We start from the raw sequence: 21,441 nt of genomic DNA, 5'->3' as shown, positions 1-21,441 counted from the left end.
ATGTCATACTCAAGAATGATGGAAATCTATTTGCATTTTTTTCCATCTGGTCCATTTTGAGTTAAAATATCCTTATCTACAGCATTTGGTACACAAGCAATTATGTGGGAATGAAGGATATATAATCTGAGATCTTTAATTGCTTTTATCAATAGAAAAGCCTGTTTTTCTATTATATTATATTTGAGTGCAACATCCCTTAAATCATTGCTAAAGAAAGAAATGGGCTGTTCAAATCCATCATCATTTTTCTATAAAAGGACAGTTGCAACAGTGTGTTCAAAAGAAAATGAAAAGATATAAAATCCTTAGTGAAATTTGGACTGATTAGGACTGGTGCTTTTGTCAATGCTTTTTTAACTTGGTCAAATGATTTCCTAGATTCAATGTTCCATTTGATTTCTAAATCTCTTTTTAGCATATTTGTTATGTTTATGAGAAGTTCTGAAAGGTTAGGGATAAATCTTCTTAGGAAGTTTATTCTACCAATAAATTATTGAAGTTCATTAATGTTTCTTGGATGATTGATTTTCAGAATAGCTCCAATCCTTTTAGGATCACTTTTAATACCTTCCTTAGGGATGATATGACCAAGAAGTTTTCCTTCTTCAAGGCAAAAAGATGTTTTCATAGGATTTAATGAAATCCCAAACCTTCTACATTTCTCAAATACTATTCTCAGATGTAACAAATGTTCTTCATCAGTTTTAGAATAAATAGTGATGTCATCTAGATAGATCATAATAAACCTGCCAATATCATCAACAAAAGTAATATCCATTTCTCTTTGAAATGTGGCTCCAATGTTCATTAACCCAAAGGGAATCTTCACATACATGAAGGTACCCCATGGAGTAGTAAAGGATGTTTTATATTGATCCTCTGAGTAGACTAAAACCTGATTATAACCTAAGAAACCATCTAATAAAGAAATCCTAGAAGACCCTACTACCTTCTGTAGGATATGATCCATTTTTGGTAAATGGTAGTTGTCTTTTAGGGAAACTTTGTGAAGGTTTCTAAAATCTATGCACAATCTAAATTCACCTGTTTTCTTCCTAGTTGGCATAATATTGGAAACCCTTTTAGAGTACCTAAGAGGAACTATGATTCTAGAGTCATACATTCTTTTAATTTCCTTCTCAATTAAAGGCATCATAACTGGATTTATTCTTTGAAGTTTTTGTTTAAATGGTTTATGATCCTCTTTAATTGGAATTTTGTGTTGTATAATATTTGTATCATATGTTTTAAGATCTTCATAGCTCCAAGCAAAAACATCACTAAACTCCTTGAATAAAGAAATGTATATTTATTTATTATTATTATTATTATTATTTTTTAATTTTAATTTTATTTTTTAAATTTTTTATTTTTATTTTTATTTTTATTTTATTTTATTTTTTATTTTTATTTATTTTTATTTTATTTTTATTTATTTTTATTTTATTTTTTTTTTTATTTTTATTTTTTTTTTTTAGCAGTCGAGAGTGATTTAGACAATTTTATGTTTTTGGGATCTTTTTCACTGCCTATGTTACATTCTTCTACTGCTACTCCAGTGGGCTCAATATTATGATTTTTAGCCACATCATTGAAATCAAATAATTCTTCCAGTGGAACTAGACCTCTAGGTAAAACATTAACTTTTAGTTGAAGGGTTTCAAACTCTTCTTTTCCTGGGTCTATTTCAAGAAATTCTAATTTATTTACAACTTTATCTATGGGTGTATTTACATATGATTTTTATAATTGCCTTTCTAGATTATATTGTACAACTATTTGATATTCTACTTCAGATTCTAAATCTATACTACCATCTTGAAATTCATCTTTAGATTGCAGAAAACTTTCAATTTATTTATCACTTCCAAACACCTGCCAATACTTCATATTATTTGGTACAACTGGTCGATGTTTCACTTCCACTGTATATTCACAATTAGGGTAAGGAATTTTGCAAGAGCTGGTTGAAAAAGAAAGATTATTTGGAATGATATTTTGTTTTGTAGGAATTGCAGAAAGGTCATGTTCAAGAAACTCTCTAGAAAATCAAGCATAACATTTCTGTATGCTCTCATTCTAGGGTGTTTAGCTGAATACTCTCATTTAATTTGTTTTTTAATTAACTCAGCATCTCCTTGAATGGAGATTCTCTTGGCACCCAACTTTTTTAACAACTGCAATCCTAATATAAGGGCTTCATACTATGATATGTTATTGGTACATTGAAAATTGAGCTTGTATGAATGATCCTCAGCATGATTGTTTCCCATGTTTACCACCCATATTTCTGCTCCAAAACCATCTTTGCTAAAGGATCCATCAAATATCATGTTCCAAAGAGGTTAAGGAGGAGTATTTGGTTCTATTGTTTGTGTTTGGTTTTGATCTGTCTTAGAAATTTTAGTTTCAACATTGATCACCTGAGCGTTGATATGTCCATCATTATAAAGAATTAAAGAGTTTAAATCTGAGTGGATAGAATAAAGAGGATAGTTGTGAGGTTTCTCTTGACTAGTCACCATGAATTTCAACAAGGTTTCCCTATATAATCTTCTTTGCTGCCGAAAAACTGGTATGGTGGAAAAGGTCATATCCATTTGTAGTGTTCCTTGTAATTTTGATCCCCATGAGCATGAAAACATCATTCCATACTTAGGGGGAATACCTGCAACCACTATATCCAGTACCAGACTTTTGGTCGGGATTTGACCTAAAGTAACACATAGGTATTTGATGGGATCTAGACATCGTACTTTATTGGAATCAAAGGAATATAGTTCTTTATAAGGTTTGGTAATGTCAAGTCCTAATTTCTCCATAACCGCTTTAGGCATTAAGTTGTGGGAATCCCTTGAATCTAACATAACATTATGGAGGATCTTATCAAGAATATTTAGGCTAACATAGAATGGAGGAACACCCCCTTCCTATGGTTTGCCCTCAACTTCTAGTCCAAATAAGAGTTCAAGCTAGTCATAATTCAAATTTACAGCGTCTGTGTTTTCCCCTATGTTTAGAGCTTTCATCACTTAGGGTCTGTACATGTTTTTGTTCATCAACTCTGTTAGGGGAATAGGAATTTTTGGTTCTTTTAATTCATTCTCAATGTTGAACGATGTTTGAATCTTAATAAAGTTGGGAAGTTCAATTTGATCTATAATTTCTTTTGATATAGGCTCTTTTCGTTGACTGGTGGTTGGGATATCTATTTGAGTAGTTTTAGAAACACTATCAACTATCTTCTTGATAGGAATTTCTACTTTCTTTTTACTAGAATTATCCACAGTTTTCTTAGGAAGATTGTCTGTGGTTTTCCTAGGATCAATTTCAGAGGATTTTTTAGCAGGATTATCAGAGTTTTTGGTGTTGAGAGTGTCTGAATTCTTTTTGTTCCTAAGGTTATACTGCCTATGGACTTCCATGATGGCATTTTCAAAACCTTGTTTATATTCATCTAATTCTTCAGAGTCTAGTTCAGTTTGAGCTAGGAGAAAAAGTTCTTGCTCCTCTTGAGTGAGGAAAATTGTTTCATCATCATTGATTCCCATCAAATTTATTTGATTATCATCCAAATATGCAATAATATTACCCTCATAATCAATGTAGTTTTCCTGAAAACGAGGCCAAACTTGTTGGTCTGGACCCTTTTGTTCTCATTGTTTGATTTGGGGAACATTCCTTCTAAAGTTTTGATTTCTATTTTGAGGAGCATTTTGGTTCTCTCTATTTTTAACTTGTTCACTTATGTTTACTAGTTGCATCATATTTTCCACTACCCTCACTAAGTTATCAATTTTATGATCAGAGGTAGAAGTGGAAGGCTCTTCTTTTATGGTAACCCTGCGTTCAAATTTTAATTTAGCCTTCTTGACTAAGATGTTAGCTTTAACTTTGATAGAATTAACTTGAATTTCTTCCAAAGTTTCCAGGTCTCTCGCTCTAAGTTGATATTCCATGTCTACATCAAAACCATCAGGAAAATCAATTAAAGCTAGAATAGGGGAGGGTTTGATGTCGTGTGGAATTGCATTGTAAATAGTGTTAAACCATTCACAGTATTCTTCCAAGTTTCATTTGGCTTTCTTTTCAATATTCTATATTCATTTAGGATTTGAAATGGATTTTTCTTGATTTCTCATCTAGCTAAGAAAGTTTTATGGAATGCATCAAGGTTGGCTATACTTCCTGTAGGTAAACTCCTAAGCCATTTCTTGACATAAACTCCTAAACTTTGAGCAAACAATCTCATTTTTACATAAGCTTCATCTACTTCTTGAAGGTCAAACACATCATTCATTCTATCTACATGTTGTTGAGTGGTATGAGAACCAATGTTATCAAATGTCATAATTTTAGATTGGTAATCTCCAGGCATAGAATTTAGCTGGCATGGTAACACCAAAGGTGCATTACTACCTGCCATAGCTGGTCTGGAAGATTGACTGGAAGATGGACCTGTGGTAGGTGTAGTTGTGATAAATACAGGGATAGTAGGAATAATAGTCTAAGATATCACTGGTGAAAAAGTGGAGACTATGGAATGAGTAGGACTGGGGGGTGGTAGATGAACAAACTAGGAAGATTGGGTGGAGAAAGAGGCTACTGCAACTGTTAAAGCTAGAAATTCAACAAATTTTTGAATATAGGCTTCTTCAATAGCTTGATCCAAAACTAAAAGAGGCTACGGCAACTGTTAAAGCTGAAAATTCAATAGATTGTTGAATATAGGCTTCTTCAATAGCTTGATCCAAAATTGAAACTAGACCTTGTAATTTATCAAATTGTTGTAGGGATTCAAGATGAGGATCTGTTTCAAGAAGCTAGGTTTGGGGTATATATGGTTGTAGTAAGGCTCTATTAATGACAATATGATCTACAAAAGTTTCATATTTTGATCTAAACAAACTATGATAGAAAGGCCAATCAAACTCTATATCCTAAATAGTTTCAAATTTCTCTGGAAGAGAGTTAGACCTAGACAAAGGACTATTATCAGGAAGAGAATTGAACCTAGAAAAAGGACTGTTACTACCCAGACATTCTGTAATACTTTTCTTTCTCACCAATTTCTCTGGATTATCTACAAATTCAGCAGGGTTAGGATCAGGGTGAGCTCCAATGAAAATTCTTTTGGCAACCAGGTCTATTAAAATTCATCACACAAATTAATAAAAATCAAATTAATGACACACTCAATATATTTACAAGATAACAACCTCATATCATGTATTTCATTTTGATATATAAGCTTTAATTTATAGAAATACTGATTGAATACGAGGGAATAATGATTTTTCAATCTAAAGAGTTTTCGTTCCCCAATATAGTTGCCACTATGTTGTCATTTTGTATTTTTGAGGTTGAGGGAGTAAACACATAGGACAACGTCAAAACCACTTTGGAAGCTGGGATCTAGCCCTGATAGCTGGGATCTCTGTAAAATTTAGCTATGTTTTATGTAAATTTTAGGCTAGTTATGATTGTACTGTTGTTTTGATTTGATTGTTTGGTTGATTAAACTATCATAATTCCATTGGGCTATGGATTCTAAAGATTGATTGGATTTGGCATCAAATTTTAAAGGAGTTTCACAAGGAAAGCTAGGTTGCACTATTTGGATCTTTCAGAATATTAAATGGATTGTGGAATAGCAGAAATGTAAGATTCAGTAGAAATTAAGGAGCAATTAAGAATTCCTTAATTTGACTTTAGCACAAAACATGAAAATTACTAACAGCTAGAATAGGGTGCTCCAAACAGCAAATCCTATTCATCACATTTTCTGTTAAAATAATTGAGATTTTCAGAATAACAGAGAAAGAAAAACAATGTTTAAACAAATAAACAAAAGGAACACATCACCATTTGGTACACCACATGAATCCTATGAAAGGTCCTTATATTATTGATGCTCCAGTACTTTGAAAAATTACAGTGTGCAGAAGAAATTACATTTAGAAATCAACCCTTAATACTTCAAACATTGAAGTATTTATACAAAATAATTACTAAAGCACTATCGAAACTGACAATGTATTATTAGCCTAATTACAAACAATACGATTTATCTATGGCAAAATGATAGGCCACATAGGCAGCTGGAAGGAAAGGTGGCTCTGTTTTGGTGGATTCAATTGCCGAGTCAACCTGAAACTGTTCTACATTGATGTGTTGATTGTTGAGCTCGCTGATGTGTTGGTTGCTGTCTAACTTTATCTGAATTACCTTTTTAATCAAGTAAATCACAAAGTTCTTCCCATCTCTTTTCATCTGGTATGGTCAATTTAATCACCCTCTGGTAAATTTCATCGACCTTTGTGTCCTTGGCAAAAGTTGGCTTCATTGCAAAAACACGTTTCACCTCATTATATATGTAAAAGTCATTTGACATGGTTTCTAAAAATTCCCTTGCTATCATACTTCCCTTTATCCCACTGAACTTGATACTGCTTTTGGCCATTTCCTTCATCTTCAGGACATAGTCTTCTTGAGTGATCAATTTATCATTTATTACATAAATGTTGGGCAGCCCTTTCTGAATTAATGCTTCAATTCTATTAGAAAACATGTTTACTTGCAACTCCAATGTTTCACATCTTTCTTCTAATTGATCAATAAGGTTCCTCTTAGTCAAAACTTTCTTGACTTCTAAAATAGTGGCAGTTCTGTCACTGATTCCTAATTCTTCAAGCTCATATTTTGACTTAGAATTTAGGAATCTGATAATGTTGGAGGCTTCTGTGGGCATTTCTTCAATATTTTCCCTTCCCTGAACAATGGTTTCTGTAGCTTTTTCTATCAATTTCTTCTACTCAAAGATGATCTGGATATATGGAAAAACATCATTCATAGAGTCTAGAATACTCAACCAGATGGTTTCCTTGGCTTGGGCTAAGGTCTGACCAATTGAGGTATCCCTTTCTACCTTCTGCAACTTCTCCAACAATCTCTGTGATTTTTGCATTTTAGTAATACAAGAAGCTTCAACTTTGGCCCTTTGTACTTCTAAATCTTTGAGCTGATCTTAAAAGTCTTGATCTCTTTTGAATGGATTGACATGTTCTCCAGTGTCTTGGTCACTTGTTTAGCACTTGCAGCATGAGTGGAAGAAGTAGCTGCAGTGGCCGTTCCTATTGCTGGAAGCTGAGAAATGGGTATGGCATCTAGGGTGACAATAGCCATCTTTCGACTCTGTTCTTTATCCTTTATCATATTTTCCATTTTTAACTATGACTGAACATTGGCAAATGAAACCTGCAACTTGGATAATAACATAGCAGTGTTAGTCAATGTAGAAGATATCATTTTACCAGTTTTCTTGTGCATCTCTGTTTGATCAATGAGATGAATGTCTTTGGTGCTGAACTCAAATGTAGTGCTCTTGTAGTCTGTTGTTGTTTCTGGCTATGGAATTTGGGCCTCAAGGAAGGTCATCTACATCTTTCCATGCTCTATGTCAAACACTGATAACAATCTACTCTGTGATCTGGAGGTCTGCTTCCAAAACTGATTATGAGTACTATTTTTAAGAATCTCATTCTTATGCTTAATCTCCTTGTACTTATCAAAAATTGTCTTCTCCTTCTCTCCTTGGACATTCTGTGATTCTAGCTCAGTTTCCTTCTGACCTTGTGATGATGAAGGTCCAGTAGATGATGTTACAAATATGTTGCTTGCAAGTTGTATGTCTGTGATTATGATGGCAACTTTTTCTTCTGCCTTTTGTCCACATCTATCCTAGGAGTCAATTTTATCCTTTTCCTGTAACTGATCCTGAACTCTTTGGCCTCACTTCCATTTGTTGATGAAGATCCCTCCTCCCTCTGCCTTTTGATTGATTTCTCCTGAGGAGTGGGAGTATGCAAACTGGAAGTAGAAAAGAGTTGTTCTTCAGTTTCTTGTAAGGTGTTCTCTATCCATTCTAACTGATTAGCATAATTCTCTATTCCAGGCCTTGAGGTATGGATGTAGGGAGTAATTTTACTCTCTACCCTAAGCCTTGAAATAATGCCACAAGGGTCATAAGACCATGTAAAACTTAAGATGAACTTCATATCTTTAAGCATGTTGTCTGCTTCTTCACCTGCAGTTCTGGTATTACATACAAATGGGCCCACCTGTGTCTTTATGCGGAACTATGATTTCTTTTTAACCATTACAAAATAAATGTCAATAGAATTTAACATATGTATGATGTATTCTAGGGCAAAAATCCTCATGGGGAGGCATTTAGGGAGTCTGTATGGTGCCAATTAGCATCCATAAACTCTGACTTCTATGTATTTTTTGTATAAATACTAATCTCCAACCTTGGCTTGATTTGACAGATGTAGAATTATTTTAATATCTTCACTAATCCTGGGTTGTATTGAGTTGTTAAGAATGTTCATGGTTGGGTGAACAAATTCCTTAGTAAACTTCTTATAAAAAAATTATTGCTGCTCTTTCATGACCAATGAGGTCCAAACAATCATTGGATCTTGGTTTCCTGCATCATCAAGCTTCTGCATTGCAAAATTGAAATTATCAACATGATAGTAAAGGAACATATATATTAAAATAGAGGTGCAATTAAACACCTGCTCTGCGGGAAATTTTAGAAATTTCTCATGAATGCTGTCAACCAAGAATTGATTGAAATTGAATACAATGGATGGCTTACTGTCTATGGAAAATATTGTGAGGAATCCTAAAATGGGCTCATCTACCCACTGATTAGAATAATAACACAAAATATAAGAAATTATAGATACAATTTTCTTGGCTTGATAAGGGAAGATGGAGGAAGGATATGGAGGATTCTTCTTAGGTAATTGAGCATTCTTAGGAAGGAAGATCTCAAAATGTTTGGCTCTGGTAGCCAAATCCAGCTTTTGATAAAGCTGGGTGAGGGCTTCTAAGGAGAAAGGAGCAGTATTTTCCATAGGGGAAGCTAGCATCATTTGGTCTATGGACTGGGCAGTTATGATAAAGAGGATGCCACCTGATGGAGCCATGATATCTCTTTGAGTAGGGACATAACCTACCTGACACGTTTTGGTGAATTTAGGGGCTTGGAAGGTCAGAGGGAAGATATAATGGGGAAGATTGGACTCCCAGAGCTTTATCTTCATGTTTGTCTTCCAACCAGCAGTATAACTTCAAAACATCATAGCCACATTGGGTTTCACTAATCCAATAATCCCAATCAGCTAAAGGGATGTGATCTAAATCTATGGAGGGAGGGATTAATGGATTAACAGTCTTATCTTAGGTTTTTCTTTTGGGAGGAATGACTATATAAATCTAAAGGATAAGAGAAATGACACAAGATCTTACCAGGAAACAGTTGGGGTAACAAATTGCCAGGGGAGGAAATAGAGGACTGTCAGTTTCGATTTGGTTCTGGTCGAGAAAACACTCCGATAATAGTCGTTATACAAAAGCTATCAATTACCAGAGAATAAATATTGGAAGGGATGAAAGCAATGGTTTCAACAACTTTTAAACCATGCTATGAAAGTTCTGTTGGAAAGAGCGCCAGACCGTTAAGTTTGAACGACTACCTGGGAATTTAATTGAATGTAAAACGGTTGTTTTGTCGGGAGTGAATTTAAGTGGACAAAAACTAAGCGATGTGGCGGGAGGAGAGTGGTGGAGGAGTCATGGTGGGGACGTGGTAAAGTAAGAAAAGGGAAAGGTGGTTTCAGAGGGGATAGAGAGTGGTAAGTGGTTTCAACCAGGGGGGTGCGAAATCAGGAGAAGCTACCACGTAGGGGATGGAGCCCAGTGGGGAAACAACTTTTCCAGACCTCCCCCCCCCCACCACCCCCTGATGGTAAAGGAAGGATGAAGAGGGGGGCCAAAGAATGATATTGGCCGTGGATCATGAGTGGGAGAGAATCTCGATGCTTCGACATCGCTGTCTTTTAATCATATACGATAGAGAAACTTTGTCGCCATGTGCCTTTCACGTTTTGCCTTTTGGACTTAGGATAAAGTTTTGTAGAGTCCAAAGATTGTCTTACCTTGACATCCCTTATTGCCTATATTTCCTCTCTTTTCCTATACTTACCACCTAAATAATAACTCAGACACAAGGTTTTGTTAAAGGTAAGCAATAACATGTCTTCTTCTTCATGTTTGACTATATACCCTATTGTTTTGTTAAAGAATGCATTTGGCTACAGAATTGGTTTGTTTCCACAACTAATCCAAATTTCTGTAGTTGCCTCCATTGTTTGCAAGGTTCAGAAGCTCCAGCTTAGCGATGAAGGATACAGATGGATAAGGAATGGTCCCCTAGTGGATTCCTTCCTATTCCCTTGAATCGGTTCATCAAGATGATTGCAGGATATCACGGTCAAACCCCAAAGTCAACTACAGGATTGTCGCTGGAACATAATCCAAGTTTCATCAAAACCTTATTGATTTTCTTTTGGAATAGAAAATCGAAGGTTTAGTGATATAGTTTAATTGAAATAAAGATATTTAGGCTTAAAATTCTCATGTTGTTATGCCAAAGACTTATTATAAAAACTATGGCTGCACTATGATTTGGTGCACGCCGGATGATGTAACTTTTGAAACAGTTTGTTAAGCTTTGTTTTTGAAGTAATAGAGTTGGTTTTATGTGTGTATACACTGTGTTGATTGGAGATTATGGACTGATTTGTGGAGGGCACCTACGACCAGTGACAAGTCTTTAACTAATTGCAGTTAGATTTCTTTCATTCCTTGAATACTCTGTTTTGTGTGAAGAAATGCAGTATGATGAGTTCGCCAATGAATCGTTATATGCATGAGCACTTCCCTTTGCTTTATACCTAGTTTAACCCGCTATTTGAATTGCTTTTTATCTAGTACAATATGGTTATTTCATTTGCTTTTAATCTAGTGTAGTCCAACTGCGTTTACTTCATAGTATAGTTGTTGTTCAGAATATCTTGTTTGGATGAAATTGAATAAGTAAAAGAGTGTGAGCCTTCTCCTTAACAATTGAATTCAAACAGTATTCCTTTACAGTTTGATAGAACAGATTTCTCTTGCACTTAGTAAATTAGAGTTGCAGCGTAAAAAATCAAGACAAAATTCCAAAACAGTCTAACACAAGTAGAATCTACAATCACTCTCATATCATCCATAAACTGATTCAATAGAGAATAACTACTAAGAAATTAGCTGATAACTTTAGGGATTGAGACATTAATATAATTAATGACACCATCTCCATACTAATCTTAAATTTAGACTCTAACAAGAACATAATGACATAAGAAATAACTTCTAGCACATATAGTGCACATGTACTTCATCAATATACATATCCTGGTTGACAATTTATGATTGACAATTTAAAGACATTAAATTGGCCAAACATTTTGGCACCATTCCCAGGGAAGTACAAATAAAAGTTAAGAAAAAGAAAATCAAAACATGAAATGCGTAGGGATAGAGACTCTAGAGGTAGATTTGTAGGGTGAGGAAGAAGTTTAATTCCCAAAAATCCACTCACTTCACCTCGATTTTGAGAATCCACACCACCTACTCAAAACCGAATTCCATTTAGAGGTCGACAAAGGCTTCCTAAAATATCAAGATAAGAAATACAATCCATAACTTCACCCACTTCCTCTACTGAAGCTGTAATTGAAGAAAATCCTATATCCGCAACTACAGGGGTAATTTTTCTATCCTCCACTGGTGAGCAAATTTTGGGAGAAAAGTTAGAAGTTCCTTGTGAAGAAGAGGAACAGGAAACTTATTTTGAACAACCATTGATAGAGGAACTAGAGAGATTAGAAGAACACTATATTAGTTCCAAAGAATCTATCATGGCTGAAGAAGGGGAATGAGATGTACACAATGTCCATTGTGAGGAAAATAGGATTGGAGGAAGGGGTAGAGGTAGAGGTGGAGATAGGAACAGAGGAGGGGGTAGAGGCAGAGGAAACCAAAATGCTTCTGGATTTCCTATTCTTGATGAAGATACAATCCTCACAACGAAAAATATATCACCCTCAATTCTTCCTAATTTCCACTGAAAAAGAAATGAATACCGAGAGACATTTCTCTTCGAATTTGAAGTATTATGCAGATCATATGAATATCTGCATGATGCTCAAAAGTTAAAATTGTTCCCTGCTACATTAAAAGACTCAACATTAAAATGGTTCATGATTCTAGGAGTGCATTCTATAATAACATGGGGACAAATGAAAGAGGCTTTCTTAGGAAAATATAGAGATTATTGTATGTCTAGTGACCTTAAAGATGAAGTCTTCAAAATGACACAAAAAGAAGATGAAAATCTTGAAGATTTAGTAGAAAGGTTTGTTTACAATGTTAAAAGAGAAAAAATGGATAATTTGGATGAAGAAACATTAAAAGACCTCTTACTCAGAGCTATTAAAGATGAGTGGATCAATCTCCTTAGCCTAACTGGGAAGGGGGATATTTCTCAACTACCATTTGTAGATATTTGTGATTTATGTGTACATATATCAAGGGGTAAAGCATGAGTTGGAAGTGGTCCTAGAGACCCTCTCTTGTAAAAAATTAATAAATCTACAGTTGGGATAGTCAACAGGGAAAAATTAGGAAATTTGCCTGATACCTTCAAGACAGATATTTTAGGCAGCCTAAGTGAGTAGATAGACACCCTTAAAATACAAAATAAGCAAAATTATGAAAATGTTGCCTTATCCATCTTCTGTCCTAAATGTCCAAAGAAACATGCTCTAAGATAGTGTCCCTTAGATTCAAAATACATAGAAACATGTGTCATATGTGCGAATAGTCATGATATGAAGGAATGTCCATCCTTACCAGGTCTCAAGGCTGTATATAATGATGAGGGAATATCAAAACTAGTAGACCCTCTCTACTTTATAGCCAAAATACCATGGCAAAATCCCCAACCAAATCAATCACAAGCATTCAGACCACAACAATTTGCTCAGTCTTCACAAAAATAATTAGAATTCATCTTGGTAGCCTTGGGCTCAGACACAGTCACATATTTGGAATCAAGGATGGAAAAATAATTATGGAGACTGTGCTCAATATCAACAATACTTGCCATCCTACCTTCCACCACAATTTCTACCACCATCTAATCAAATTCCCCAAGCTAACCACTTACCACAAATTCCAGTTCAGAATCAAAACCCACAACTCTCCCTACCATTTCCACAAAAACCGAATTAATTACGTGCTCAACCACTTCCAAATCCTAACAATAAAATACCACAACAACCTGTGTAGAACATGGAGGGGCAGAATCCTCAAAATTATGTAATAACTCCACTAGACCTAAATAATGTCCAATTAAGATCTAGAAGAGTGTTACCAAGAAAACCCCCTGTTGTCATTCAAGATACAAGACCTGATCTTCAAAAACACAAAAACCAATCAGAATAAGGGGAGACCTCTCCCCCTTAGAAGGAGAATAAAAAAACAGAAGATGTTCCAATAAACACTCCCATTATAGAACAACCCTCGGTTTCAATTAGACTGCCTTTCCCCGAACGGTTGAAAATTGATGAAGGAGTAGAAAAACAAATTATCATTCCTGATTAAAATATGATGGATGAATTGAGAAATGTTTGTATTAAGATTCCTTTATTACAAGCCATAAAAGAAATACCAATTTTTGTGAAAACAATTAAGGAACTAAGTACACAAAGATCAGGGAGAAAAAGAAAAGACATAAAAGAATTTAGTTAGTTGGAAAAATTGCAGACATTATGATGGGGAAGACGTCAATTCAAAAATACTTAGATCCAGAAAGCCCCATTGTAAAAATTCACATTTATGGAACTGAAATACCAAACACATTGATTGATCTAGGAGCAACCATAAACATATTGAGTAAACAAGTTATTGACACACTTAGGTTTTCTAACCTTCAATACACACCAACCTTATTGCAATTAGCAGATAGGTCTATGATTAAACTTGATGGTGTGTTGGAAGATGTTTGTGTATCCTTAGATTCTTGGGAATATTCTGTTGATTTCATGGTCTTAATGCCCAAGAATAATTTAGGAGGACATCCATTAATTCTAGGAAGACCTTAGTTAGCTACAACTGATGCTTTCATTGGTTGTAGATCAGGTGACAGGTTTATCTCAGATGGAAATTCTACAAAGAAATTTACATTATATCCTCCTACAAGAACAACAATAGATACAGAAACTGAAGAATGGATAGAAGATGAAGAAGATATACAACTTATTTTTACTATTGAACAAGTAAGAGAGGAAGACCAAATTCTAAATCTACTAGAAATTAATGAATCTTCCTCACATTATGATTGTAGTCGCAATGATTATCTCTCATCTAAACAAGTATCATTGCTCTCCATGTAAAAATTTGCGAATTCCTCGATAGAAATATTTCTAGGAAAAACCTTGAATGTTAATGAAATCCTGGAAGAAGTGAAAAAGAATCGATTGATAGAAATTTTACAGAAACATTCTTCTGCTTTTTCATGGGAATACACTAACATGACAGGAATTGATCCTAAAAATTTCATACATCATATCTACATTGAATAGAATGCAAGACTGGTTAGACAGCCTCAACAGAGAATGAACCCAAATTTAAAATAAATTGTTAAGGAGGAGTTGCAGAAATTGTTAAATGTAAATTTCATCTATCCAATATCTGATAGTCAGTGGGTTTCACCCCTAGTAATCATTCCTAAGAAAAACGGAAAATGGAGAGTATGCATCGATTACAGGGAACTAAATAAAGAAACATTAAAAGACCACTTTCCACTACCTTTTGTAGATCAGCTCTTAGACACATTAGCAGGCAAAAAATATTTTTCGTTCTTGGATGGGTTTAGTGGATGTAACCAGATTCACGTAACCCCTGGAGATCAAGATAAAACAACGTTCACTTGTCCATGGGGAACTTGTGCTTATCGAGTACTTTGCTTTGGACTATGCAATTCTCCAGCAAAATTCCAAATTGCAGTCCTCAGCATTTTCTCTGATCTTATTCATGATTGTGTGGAAGTGTACATGGATGATTTCATAGTTTATGGAGATTATTTCAATGAAGCACTGAAGAATTTTGAAAAAGTATTAATAAGATGTAAAGAAACAAATCTCTCGTTAAACCATGAAAAATGTTTCATGATGTTTAACGAAGGAATTTTTTTAGGTCATCATATTTCAGGAGACGGAATCAAGGTAGACTCATCTAAAGTTGAAGTCATTTCTAAGTTATCAGTGCCAAGTTGTCAAAAAGATGTTAAAAATTTTCTCGGTTTTACTAGATATTATAAAATATTCATAGAAAACTTCACAAAAATTGCATTCCCACTTTTTAAATTGCTCACCAAGGACTGTGAATTCAATTGGGATTCTAAATGTCAAGCTGCTTTTGAAACTTTGAAAAAGAGAATTTCTAAAGAACCTATCTTAAAAGGACCTAACTGGAAATTGCCTTTCCATATCTCAACAGATGCTTCAGATTCAGCCTTAGGAGCCGTGTTGGGACAAAAAGATCTTACTCCTTATGCAATATATTATGCCAGTAAATATTTAACTCATGCAGAGTTAAATTATACTGTAACTGAAAAAGAGTTTTTAGCTATAGTTCATGCCATTAAAAAATTTTAGACATTACATAATTGGCTATGAAACTTTTGTTCACACAAACCATTCTGCCATTAGATACCTAATGAATAAACTAGTCACTAATGGAAAAATAACCAGATGGCTCTTACTGTTACAAGAATTCAACATAACCATCCTAGATAGGCCACGAAAGCAGAATAGAATTGAGACATTTTATCTGTTGGAAATAATACTGAGAGGGGGGGTGAATCAGTATTATCAGATTAATAAAACCTTTTCAATTTCCTACTCAGAAACATATACGCGACTTCTGTTAAGTGAACCAGCGTGTACACGCGACTGTGTCTAAAGCAACTAGCGTATATGCAGATATCTTATGATTCAGTTAATCTTATCTTCAGTAAATGCATCAGAACATTATTAAGCAAATTAGCAGTAAACAGGTGCAGTATAACAGAACAGAATCATCACACAAGAGCCACACACATGAACACCATGATATAAGGTGGAAACCCAATGTGGGTGAAAACCACCTGCTGCAATTCGTCTCTTTCTTTCTTTAATGAGAAACTTCTTTTACAATATACTGGTGCAGTCCTTTACCAGTATGCAGGCTACAACCTGCAGAGGGCTACAACCCTCTCTCTCGTTTTCCAACTACTTTTGGAAGGGAGCTACAACCCCCTCAGCTCTTGTACTAGCTGATCCATTTACTAGTACGTAGGTGCTGACCCTACAACCTTCAGGGACCACGTTTCATCAATTTTCAGACTGGATCCAAGAGTACAAAACAAACATTACCGCAATACAATCATCAACTTATACTTGCATCATAATTCATTAAACAACCCAATACCGAATCACTGAAACCCTGTCATCAAGAACACAGAACCCAAACCAGAATCTAGAACTCTGCAACAACCACCAGAATCAGCAACAACCTGAAATATCAACCCTTATCATGCATACGCTACTTCACTGTACCCAAACCGCGTGTATACGCGCTTTCTCCAAAGGCAACCCGCGTGCAGATCTAGAAATGATTACTTCTGCCTTTGCTGTCAGATCCGACCCTTACCAAGCGTCCCGAACAGATAACCAACAATACCAGATCCTCTCACTGCGTCAGCTACACACAATCCATACAACTTTGCCTAGTGATCTTCTCCTTATATAGCTTTAGGCCTTGTTCAATACCAAGAGCCAAAACCATAGAAACACAATACCATCAACTTCAATACTAGGGATCGACACGCCCGTCGAGACACAATGGTCCGAAACCATAGGCACAACTTCCAAGGACTAACCGCCATGGACCAAAGGTACGTTTCCACATACACGCGCTTTTGCTGAAGCCAACCTGCGTGTACACGCTGATTATCCTTGCTGAACCTGCGTATATCTCTTTCTTGTCCTGCTGTACTGAGATCTGTCTTCTAGTTAAGTTGTCATCACCTGTACCAGTCTCTGAGCACCTGTACCAACCTTCTGAGTGAGTTGCCATCAAGGACAACACTTGAATCATAATGCCAACAATCTCCCCCTTTGGACTTGATGGCAACCACCACACCAAGTCACTCTCCCCCTTTGACATCAAGGGCAAAGGGTGGACCAAGATATTCTCTTCCTTGGTATACCTTCTGCTGACCATACTGTTGTCCATACTCCCCTGAGTATATGCTGAAATCTCCAAATGTGCTCCCCCTTTGTGTATGCCAAAGTGTACCAATCTATCCATCCTGCTCTTGCTGAAAAGTGCTGTTCATGCTCCCCTTGACTGTAGGCAAGATCTGTAAAAGATGTTCTACAAGAAGAACAAAGACTTATACATCATAGAAGACCTTCCTATCACCAAAAGACTCAACATACATTCATCACCCAACCTAGTGGGGATATCCCAATATTGACTCATTCACCTAACCATGTGAAGATACATGATAATACATGAACATTTCATCATTCATCCCAGGCATAGTGGGGAAACCAACACAGGCCGTTACATGACCTTGACATCATAAAAGAGATACATGACATAGTGATGAAATATCTAGACCAAGACTTATGAAAGCCACCAACAGCATCATGATCTGTACCATCAGCCTGCAATATCATTCCTAAACAGTAAGATGTATCATTTAGCTTCATAGACTTTATCAACACCTTCTAACCATAATGCCAACAATGCATTATTCGAAGAATATTCTCCCCCTGAGTGTAAGCCAACCTTTTCCTGAGTCTGTTCTGCTCCCCCTGAGCCTGAGCCAACCATGACTGAACCTGGGTCTGTTCTGCTGCCCTTTCTTCATATACGCGACTTTGCAGCCTGTAACTCGCGTATATACGCGACTTGTCTTCAGTCTATCAGCGTATGCAGGATGGAATACTGAATTTCATCACTTTCAGATTCCCCTGTGTCTGTTATGTCAGCTGTCTGAGTTATCCCACACCTTTCTGTCTCTGTTTTCTTCAATTCCTGCAACTGTGATGATGTATGGTCCCCTTGTCTTGAATTTTGAAATCTGCTTCTGCATTCCCTTGCTTTATGCCCATAGTTGTTGCATGTATAGCACCTTATATTTTTCATGTTCCTTCTATCACAATCAAATGCTTTGTGTCCATATGCATTACAGGCAAAGCAATACCCTCTGAAATACCTGGGATGAGATGATCTTTCTTGAACCATTCTACTTCTGCATCTGGCTGCAACATGTCCAAGATTATGACATACATAACATTCAACTTTATTCAGCGGAGGAAATAATCGTCTATCACGTTCATAGTTAGGAGTAAAGGATCTTCCTTGAGGAATTTCTTTTCTTGGTTGTTCCTTGAGCATTTCAGATTTCTCATTAGAGTTTCTTGTCTCACCTTGTGAACTAGATTCACCTTCAACATATTCATGAAAACCAAGACCAGTCTTGATAGCAGGAGATCTTTGACTATTAAGAATATCATCCAAGACTTTAGAACTGTCTTGAAATCGTAAAAGCTTATCCTTTTCTTCTAGTTTACCTTTCAAGATATTTACCTCAACTTGATGTTGTTCTTCCTTTTTCAGATACTGCTTCCTTAGGTCTTCTTCAACTTTTCTCCCTTCTTCTACTTGTCGCTTTAGTTTGATCACTTCATGTTCTTGATCTTTAAGATCTTCTTTTAGAGAGAGGATCTTTGATTCAAGTCTCTGAATAGTTGAGCTCTGATCTTTTGCTATATCCTGCAATTTCTCCCTTACCCTGGTTTCTGTTTCCAATAGTTCTTTTAATTTGGCAGCTTCTTCAGTTTCTACATTCTTCTCTTCATGTGCCATGAGACTTTTAATATCCTCGCTATCATTGGATGAAGCATTCTTCTTCTTGTGCGCCATGAGACTTCTAATATCTTCACTATCATTAAATGAACTTTTAATATGGGAATAATAGCTTCTACCATCTTCTTCATATATCCTTCCTTTGTTATGAGGACATCTAGCAGCATAGTGACCAACTCTTCCACATAGAAAACATTTGAAAGGCAACTTATCTTTGAACCGTCCAGTTCCCCGTTCAAGATTCTTGACAAAATTTACCTCATCTTCTTCCTCTGACACTTCGAATGCGGCCTCTGGTGGTACCTCTAGTCGCATTTCAAAAGCAGTTAGGATCCCGTGAAGCTGTGACATGGTAAGTTTTCGCACATTCTCCTTTTCTTCTACGGCAGATACTTTAGAATCAAATTTAGTAGACAGAGATCTCAAAACCTTTTGAACTAAGACAACTTCCTCAAATTCTTCACCCAGATCCCTCATACAATTCACAATCTCATCCATACGCAGGAAATAATTAGCTACGCTTTCATTACTTCGCATCTTAAGAGTTTCATACCGGATTCTGAGAGTTTGAAGCTTCGCTATTTTTACCAGATCATCTCCTTCGTAGCTTGTAACGATTTTGTCCCATATTTCCTTAGCTGATTTGAGATGCATGATCTTCATAAATTCTGATTGAGTCAAAGTACCCAATAGGACATTAACTACTTTGGCATTGAGCTCATATTGCTTTTTCTCTGCTGGATCTGTAGGAGTTGCTGATGGGAATTTGTATCCTCCTTCTATGAGTCCCCAAACTTCTGCTCCAAGAGACTGTAAATATGCAGTGGTTCTTATCTTCCAGTGAGTAAAATTGTTCCCGTCAAAGACTGGTGGCCTGATGTGTGCCTCTCTTTCTGGATTAGCCATTTTGATGGATCTTTTCCTTCAAGCGATCAAGCTTCCTCTGAAGGACCTGCTCCGATACCAATTGTTGGAAATAATACTGAGAGGGGGGGTGAATCAGTATTATCAGATTAATAAAACCTTTTCAATTTCCTACTCAGAAACATATACGCGACTTCTGTTAAGTGAACCAGCGTGTACACGCGACTGTGTCTAAAGCAACTAGCGTATATGCAGATATCTTATGATTCAGTTAATCTTATCTTCAGTAAATGCATCAGAACATTATTAAGCAAATTAGCAGTAAACAGGTGCAGTATAACAGAACAGAATCATCACACAAGAGCCACACACATGAACACCATGATATAAGGTGGAAACCCAATGTGGGTGAAAACCACCTGCTGCAATTCGTCTCTTTCTTTCTTTAATGAGAAACTTCTTTTACAATATACTGGTGCAGTCCTTTACCAGTATGCAGGCTACAACCTGCAGAGGGCTACAACCCTCTCTCTCGTTTTCCAACTACTTTTGGAAGGGAGCTACAACCCCCTCAGCTCTTGTACTAGCTGATCCATTTACTAGTACGTAGGTGCTGACCCTACAACCTTCAGGGACCACGTTTCATCAATTTTCAGACTGGATCCAAGAGTACAAAACAAACATTACCGCAATACAATCATCAACTTATACTTGCATCATAATTCATTAAACAACCCAATACCGAATCACTGAAACCCTGTCATCAAGAACACAGAACCCAAACCAGAATCTAGAACTCTGCAACAACCACCAGAATCAGCAACAACCTGAAATATCAACCCTTATCATGCATACGCTACTTCACTGTACCCAAACCGCGTGTATACGCGCTTTCTCCAAAGGCAACCCGCGTGCAGATCTAGAAATGATTACTTCTGCCTTTGCTGTCAGATCCGACCCTTACCAAGCGTCCCGAACAGATAACCAACAATACCAGATCCTCTCACTGCGTCAGCTACACACAATCCATACAACTTTGCCTAGTGATCTTCTCCTTATATAGCTTTAGGCCTTGTTCAATACCAAGAGCCAAAACCATAGAAACACAATACCATCAACTTCAATACTAGGGATCGACACGCCCGTCGAGACACAATGGTCCGAAACCATAGGCACAACTTCCAAGGACTAACCGCCATGGACCAAAGGTACGTTTCCACATACACGCGCTTTTGCTGAAGCCAACCTGCGTGTACACGCTGATTATCCTTGCTGAACCTGCGTATATCTCTTTCTTGTCCTGCTGTACTGAGATCTGTCTTCTAGTTAAGTTGTCATCACCTGTACCAGTCTCTGAGCACCTGTACCAACCTTCTGAGTGAGTTGCCATCAAGGACAACACTTGAATCATAATGCCAACATTATCTAGAATAAAAAATGAAAATAATGATCAACCTGTAGAGGATAAATTTCCTAATGAATATCTTTTTTCAGTATCTACTAAATCACCTTGGTATGTAGATATTGCTAACTATTTAGCTACAGGAAAAATGCCATTTCATCTATCTCCTAGAGAAAAGAGAAGAATAGTCCATAATAGAACATCTTATTCATGGATAAATGAAGAGTTATACAAGACAGGACCAGATCTCATCATCAAAAGATGTGTTCGAGAGGATGAAATACTAGAAA

The sequence above is a fragment of the Pinus tabuliformis genome, chromosome 4_1 (genome assembly GCF_031772625.1).
Source record: "Pinus tabuliformis cultivar Carrire ecotype Pingquan chromosome 4_1, CPIR1, whole genome shotgun sequence".
NCBI lineage: Eukaryota > Viridiplantae > Streptophyta > Pinopsida > Pinales > Pinaceae > Pinus > Pinus tabuliformis.
This window is presented reverse-complemented; position numbering follows the sequence as displayed.